General features: G+C 35.6%; 1 protein-coding gene across 8 annotated transcripts in view; it reads left to right on the forward strand.

Moving 5' to 3' along the window:
- The window catches only part of ST3GAL3 (ST3 beta-galactoside alpha-2,3-sialyltransferase 3), a 153,007-nt gene that overhangs the window by 24,298 nt on the left and 121,850 nt on the right, over window positions 1-6,859 (forward strand). The gene's annotated exons all lie outside the window — the stretch shown is intronic.

Below are 6,859 nucleotides of genomic sequence, written 5' to 3' on the forward strand. Positions count from 1 at the left end.
AAATATTCATGTAAATATAGTTCCTTGTAGAGATTCATGAAAATACCACCCAAGCAGCCTTAGAGCTGAAGAGAGAGAAGCCAGGGTAGAGATATCAGTGACTTTTCTATCAGTCAACAAGTATTATTGCTGAGTGACAGTTAGGTATTCGGCTTTGTTCTCGGCAGTGTGGGGCACTTAGGAAGGGAGGCACAGAACCTGAGAAGTTTGCAGACTCACAGAAAGGAACCAAGGATAAGACAGTGCCAGATTAAGTGTTTCAGAGATGAGAAGGAAAAAGCAAAATCCAGAAACGCTTTGAGAAAGATGGGCTGTAAAGCAAGGACCCTAATGGGACATTTAGGGTCCTGAGGAAAGTGCTCCAGATAAGGACAACATTAGCAGTATTTCTGAAGCAACAGTGATTGCTGAGCATGACATGTGAAGGAAAATGGGGACTGAGGAGTAGTGAGACAAAAAATTAAAGAGGGAGGCAGAGTCAGATCATCCGGGGCCTTAATATCAGGTATGAGTTTAGATTTGATGCAGCAGGGCCATCGAATGTTCTTACACTTAACAGAAATACCTGGTGGAAACGTGGTGTTCTGGACTTCTCTGTATAGGAGAAGGAACAGAACACAGAAAATAACAGAGCACCGAATTAATATAGAAATTCTTCTGGAATTTCTATTTGAGTACCTAGAATTTAAAATTATCCTTTATTCCCTCAGCAAAGTTCATTTCACAGCCATTTACATGTATTTATTAAAATAGTTACTGATCCAGTCTCTAAATGTCAAAATTAAATAAGCCTCCATCCCTGCTTTTGAGGAAATTATAGTCTGGTTAGGTAAGATACATTTTTTAAAAAATTAGGGCACTAGGTGTTAACATATGCTAAGATAGAGGGCTGTATAGCTGTGCTCACTGTGCTTACCAACCTTTTAAAAAGCCCACACTCTTCTGTGAAAACACTGAAATCTTATAGTCTCCCTTAATTGATATTTAAAAATAAAGTACGTAACACAATTAAAAATTAATTAAGAGAAATTTCCCCCTTCCTCCCCTTGCTTATTACCGTTATACAGGGAGTGGTTCATTTGCCTTAGAAGTGCAGTATTAAGGGATGTGTGTAGTACAGTCTTCATAGAATAGGTAACTCTCAAGCCTAGACTTGAAAGATGAATGACTATGGTGAGAAGTGCATTTTAGGCAGAGAATAGCATGAATAAAGATGTAGGGACCTGGAAAAGGGGCCAGGAGGATGTCTTGTGTGGAATACTGAGTATGGACTCTGTGTCAGAAGGAAGCCACTGATGAAAGTATTTTAAGCAGAAAAGAAATGTGGTTGGATTTGCATTTTAGTAAGATAACTAGCAGCAGTGTGGAGGATAGATGAGACAGAAAGATGGGAGGTAGAGGTATCAGTTGCCACAGCACTTCAACCACTGGGGAAGTTCAGGGATGGAGAGAATGTCTGGAGAGGCTGCATGATGGCAGGGATATCTGAGTTGAACAGAGGAGAAAGAGGAGGCCGAGGAGAGCAGTAGGGGCATTTCTGGCAAAGGGAAGATAATGGGCAAAGGCACAAAGTAGAAAAAGCAAGGCAGGTTTGGAAAACTATAGGAAGTCTAGCATAGCTGGCATATAAGGTATAAATGGGGAGGCGATACTAATTGGGTGGGTAGGTAATGACTCAGGTCACATTAAAGAGTTTATAGATTTTATCAGGTAAATGAAGAGGAAGCAAGTCCAAGGACTGATAGCATGTAGAATAAATTCTCTGACCATAGTGAAGTTAAGCTAGAAATCAGTAACAGAAAGATAACTAGAAAATCCCTGTACACTTAGAAATTAAAAAAGTAAACTTGTAAATAATCATTAGGTCAAAGAAAAAACCATAATGGAAACTGGAAAATATTTTGAACTAGATGGTATTGAATATACTACATGTCAGAACTTGTATAATGCTGCTAAAGACCAAGCTTAGAGGGAAATTTATAGACCTAAATACATGTACTAAAGAAAAACAACAACAATAACAAAAACTGAAAGGCTAAAAATCCATAATCTAAACATCTATTTTAAGAGGTTAGAAATGTTCAGCAAATTAAACCCAAAGAAGGAAAACTTAAAATAATAGAGAGCAGAGTTTGATGGGGAAAAATACTAACTTACGGTATAGAGGATTAACAAAGCCAACAGTTTGTTCTTTCAAAGACTAATAAAATTTATAAACTTTTGGCAAGACTGATCATGGAGGAGTGCAGGAGAGGGGGAGAGTGTGGAAACACCAGTGCCAAATGAGAAATATGAGAAATGAAAAAGGGACACCACTAGAGAAGCTACTGACATAAAAAAGATAAAAAGGATATTATGAGCAATTTTATGCCAAAAGTTTTGAGAATTTTGTGAAAACGGATCAATTTGTTGAATAATATAACTGACCAAAGTTGACTCAAGAAGTAATAGAAAACGTTAAAATCCATAAAAATTAAACCAATGAAATCAATAATCAGAAATCTTTCCACAAAGAAAATTTCAAGTTCAAATGGTTTTACTGGAGATTTTTTAAAAGAATAAATAATCCCAGCTTCATATAAACTTTTTCAGAGAACAGAAAAAGAGGGCTACCCCTTACTCATTTTTTGAGACTAGCACATCCTTGATACCAAAACCCAACAAAGACAGCTTAAGAAAAGAAAATAACAGGCCAAGCTACTTAAAAATATGGATGTAAAAATCTTGAACAAATCTCATAATATATTAAAAAATACATCGTGATCTTGATGGGCTTATCCTAAGAATATACATCATTGATTTAATATTAGAGAAATCCATCAATAATATAATTATTCACATTACTTAGATTTTAACAGATTAAAAAATATATCATTTCAGGAGATACGGAGAAAAACATTTATTAAAATTCAACATTCACTTATGCTAGGACTGCCTAGCAAACTAGGACTAGTAGAGAACTTTAATCTGAAAAGTTTTAGTCCATAAAACTACATAAAACATCTTGTTTAATAGTGAAATTTTCAAAGTTTGCTTTTCAAGATCAGAAACAAGACAAGGACAACACATGACTTTTCTTTTTTTTTTTCAGTGTTAAGCTGGATGCCTAGCCTAATATAGTGAGGCAGGAAAAAAAATGAAAATCTGAACCGAGGGAGTAATAGGGTAGAGATGTTAAGTCATTGATTTGAGAGAAATTTTGTAAGCTTTGCCATGACTTAGGTATTCATTTCTTTTGTTGATTAAATATATCATCTGGTAGTGGGAAAATGGGAAGGAGTTGAAGCACATGAAAGGGGCCTAATGTTTATTTAGTCCTACTCTGAAAGCTCAGGACTAGATGCTTTCACATGTTTTAACATATTTAATTCCTATATTCTCTTTACTATCTTGAAAATTCATGCAATTGATGATTAGGGAAGCTACATGAGTAAAAGGAAATGCATTTGCATAAATTCATTCCCATTGTTAATACCAGTTCAAGCTGTATTTAGATATTAAGAATATGTTGTATTTTATATATTTTTTATTCATTTTTATTCATATAGCACGTCTTTGAGGTAGAACAGAGTCTGGTAAATGGTCTTTTCCTAATTATATACATGAAGAAGCAAATAAGAGTATACTGATTTGCTCAGTGTCACTATAGGACCAAGACTTTAATCTTTCACTCCAGGGAGCACACAAACTATAACTTGAAAGCACATAATCAAAAGATTTTTGAAATGGAAATATGTTGAGGTCCTAGAAGTATGATTTGAGTAAAAACACAGAATATTCTGTAGTTAGAGTCTGTGAGATTATAAGAGACAGGAGAGGGAAGGGAGGGGAAGGGGAGAGAGGGAAAGACAAGGAGAGAGGGAGAAGGAAGGTTAGAGGGAGGGAAGAAGGAGATAGGAGACCTCCTTCCCCCTAGCGCTCTCCGCGGAGTCCTCAGCTGTATGCAACAGTTGACTAGCAACAGATTTTGAAAGTATTGACGCAGGGAAGGAGGTGCAACCACATTATAACTTGCTGAGGTACAGCTGGTGACAAAAACATAATGAAAGGGAATGTCCTGTTTAAAGATCACATTTATTGGAAGAAAAGAAGCTACTCTGGAAGTGAGAATAGGGGTGAAAGTTACTTGGACAGGTAGTGACTGACTGTTAATACTGAAAACAGAGCATCTGACAAAATCTTGGCCTTGGCCTTACTTTTCATTGCTTAAAAGGGAAAAGAAATTATTCAATTTAGCAAACATTTCTGAATGCCAGATCCTTTGCCAAGTGCCTGGGATACTAAATCAAATGAAGTTCGATATTGAGCCAAAAGGAAGCTCTGAGCCCTGCTGTCTAGCAGGAAGTGTCCAAAATTTCCTCTCATGGTATATATACAGAGCCCTTCATGCTCTGATCTCCAACTGACTTTGCAGCCCCATCTGCTACAATAACAAAGATAGTTATCACTGAGTTTCATTGCTTTACATCCTTATCTGCCTTAATCAGATCTTCACTGTTCCAGTTATTTCTAGTTGTCAAGTCCAGTGGAATTCTTTTGCCCCTCATCAGTTGTCTCATTATCAGTTATTGTCCTCTTCCTGACATTTCCATCCTCCACTTTTTTTCTGGCTCTTTTCCTTTGGGCAATAAATATGCTCACTTATTACATATACAGAGAAATTCTGAATATATTTTATGTCTAAAAATGAGTGCTTGAATATGTATGCAATAAATAGGTTGACTGGTTTAGAACACATGAATTAGAGACCTCTTTTCCCTATACTATAAAATAGATTCTTGGAAATCATAATTTATATTTAAATAAGTGAGACTGTTGGGTAGCATCTTTTTGGAAACCACTTTCGACTCAATGACCTAAAAATTAGACCAGAACTCAGAAATTATAGTTTTTAACAAAACCGTGTGTCTGAGCCATTATAAGATAAGGCTTATTTAGAATAAACACAGTTCAGAGGTGATCCAAGGTAATTTTTGTTTTGTCCCTTAACTTTATCTTATGTCTAGTTTTTTTCCTGTGTTGTGTATAATTAATCACATTGGTGCATAGATATCATATATTTTAAAGTTTTTAATTGACTTATATGTTACAGCATTAATAATCTGAAAGAAGACATGGGGCCTTATGTAACGAAATTAGTCATACCTTTTAAACATGAATGCATGCTCATTTAAATAATTTCAACAAGTATACAGAATAAAAAATAAAAGTTATCCATCACATAATCCCATTCTTAAGATTTGGTGTGTATCTTTCTAGGCGATTTCTCATGGATACGTGTTTTGTGCATGTGTGTATGTGTAGTATTTTACCATCTCGGCTATGGTGGTTATAGTTATGCTATTAATTTCAGGGAAATAAATTTCTTAGACAAATGGACACTTCTTGTTTTACAGAAGATTGTCAGTTTCAAAGGTGTGTGCTCCCGGATTTGGGATATCATTTTTCTCTCCTCCAGTAACATGGAAATTAAAAGAAAAAAATTACAAAAGAGGGATTGTTAGAAGTCTGCTGACTTGAAACTGAACATATCTAGCAGAGGTGGCCCAATTTTTTTGTCCTCTGCATGTGCGTGCTTTTTCTAATTACATACAGATCTCCTGAAATCCAGAGTTCTTATGACAGTACTCGCCTTCCTTTATGAACTGATTAAGTCTTATTTTTTTCTTCTACATTCTCTGTGCTCTTTCTTATCCCACATAATTTTCTTTTTAAGATTTTTATTTTCATTTAGTACAGTTTAGTAAATTGAAAAAAATGGAGAAATATTTTTTCTTTTGGCTAATACTGCCTTTGTTTTTGAATTTTTTTTGAAAAATCACTATATTAATGAATTTTTTTGCTTATTTAATTTTTTTAAAATTAGTTTCAAGTATATAGTACATTGGTTAGACATCTATATAGTTTGTAAAATGATCCCCCAATTGCTCCCTCCCTTCCCTGACCCTCCACCTAGCCAACGTGCTAATGCTAACTGCATTCCCTATGCCCTACTCCTCATTCCCGTGACCATCCATCAGCTACTAATTTGTACTACTTTAACCTTTCACCCCATCCTCCCAGCCTCCCAAACTCCCCTCCCCTCTGTCCGACACTAAATTGTTCACTGTATTTGTGAGTCTGTTTTTGATTAGTTTGTTCTTTTTATTCCTTAGATTCTGCATATAAGTGAAAACACAATGTTTATCTTTCTCTGTCTGACTTAAATACATTCTAGGTCCATTAAAGCAATATCTTTTTCCATCTCCTTCCTTTTCATATGTAGGGGTCTTGTTTTCTTATCCTTTCAGCCACTCTCTCTTTTGGTTGGAGCACTTAATTCTTTTCCATTTGAGGTACTTACTGATAGGAATTTCGTCGTCATCATTCTTTATTCCTGTCTTTGATACACGTTTTTTCTTAAGTCCCTCCAACATTTCCTGTAATACTGGCTTGTGGTGATAAATTCCTTTAACTTATTTTTGTCTGGGAAGCTCTTTATCTGTCCTTCAACACTAAATGATAGCTTTGCTGGATAAATTATTCTTGGTTGTAGATCCTGGGTCTTCATCTTGTCGAATATTTTTTGCCAAGCTCTACTATCCTGCATAGTTTCTTTTGAGAAATCAGCTGCCAGTCTTATGGGTGTTCCCTTGTAAGTAACTATCTGGTTTTCTCTTGCTGCTTTTAATATTTTTTCTTTGTATTTAACCTTTGGCATTTTAATTATGATGTGTCTTGGTGTGGCCTCTTTGGATCCCTGATTTTTGGAATTCTCTGGGCTGCTTGGGGTTTTATGTCCATTTCCTTCACCAGGTGAGGAAAGTTTTCCATCATTATTTCTTCAAACAGCTGTTCAACATCTTGATTTTCTTCAGCT

Source organism: Pteropus alecto, unplaced genomic scaffold (genome assembly GCF_000325575.1).
Source record: "Pteropus alecto unplaced genomic scaffold, ASM32557v1 scaffold484, whole genome shotgun sequence".
NCBI classification, from domain to species: Eukaryota; Metazoa; Chordata; class Mammalia; order Chiroptera; family Pteropodidae; genus Pteropus; species Pteropus alecto.